General features: G+C 46.8%; 1 pseudogene; it reads right to left on the bottom strand.

Annotated features, from left to right (window-relative positions):
• Positions 1–285: 285 nt before the first annotated feature.
• LOC128058936 (uncharacterized) lies at positions 286–403 on the bottom strand (annotated as a pseudogene).
• Positions 404–1,086: the final 683 nt, after the last annotated feature.

A 1,086-nucleotide genomic window follows, 5' to 3' on the forward strand; every position in this document is an offset into this window, starting at 1 on the left:
ACAGTGAGCTATCTCACAGAGCTGGAGGACTGACCTAATAGTAAAGAAAAGGGTGAAGGTGAGTCACTCTCCCTGCCAATGAAATCAACCTCCTCTGGGGCAGGAGAAAGAGCCCTGAGTATGATTTTGCTGGTTCTGTAACATTGGTAAGTCACTTTCCTTCTCTGGATCTTAGTTTTCTCATCTGTAAACTGAGAGGGCTGGATAAGGCAACCTCCAAAGACCCTGTTTTTCCTTCTAATGCTGAACTTCTGCCAATGATCAGAGCTTCCTGTCTCTCCAGCTGTGGGATGCTGTCCAGTCTCCTAATCGCACTCATCCTCAGGCTTGTTCCTTGAGAAATATATTAAACTGATAAGAACAAATACTACACTTGATCTTAGCCAAAAGGCCAAGAAGCGATTCCTTGAGAAATATAGTTAATAACCCACTGTCTCTCAGCATGGCTGTGCAACTGAAATGCAGCCCCAAGGCAATAAGCTCCGTGATTAAGGGCACGGGCTTTAGCCGTGATCCAAACTTAACTTTGAGTCCCAGACCCACCACCGCTTGGCCGAGTGAACACCTTGGGCAACATTCTCCTCTGTCAGCCCCAGTTTCCTTATCTGTTAGATGAAGACAATAGTACCCACCTCAAAGGATTGCGTGAGGATGAAATGAGATCCTGGTTGTAAAGTGCTTGTCATATCTTAGGTGTCTGATGAGTTTGGGCCTCTTCTCTGCCTGAATCCACACCATTATCTTTTAGAGCTTCAGTTCCTTCGTATATGAAATGGGAATAGTAAATCCTCATTACAATCATAGGAACTTCACACACGGCTTGAATCCACTCAATGTTCCCGCTAGACAAATACAAGGTTCATTTGTCTTTTCCACGAGGGACACAGGGATAAAAGGACTGTAGGGTAACAAATGCGTCTAGGTAAAGGACACACACTCGGCTTCCTTAAGCACAAAGGGGGCCAGGAATGGGCCAGAAGAGCAGAGGGCGGCACCTAGAACTGGTTATTTGGAGCCTCTGGCATCCTACTGCTCCCTGGGGCTCCCTCTGGGAGGAGAGGCGTCTAGTTGGTAGCAAAGAGACAC

The sequence above is a fragment of the Budorcas taxicolor genome, chromosome 13, assembly GCF_023091745.1.
Source record: "Budorcas taxicolor isolate Tak-1 chromosome 13, Takin1.1, whole genome shotgun sequence".
NCBI classification, from domain to species: domain Eukaryota; kingdom Metazoa; phylum Chordata; class Mammalia; order Artiodactyla; family Bovidae; genus Budorcas; species Budorcas taxicolor.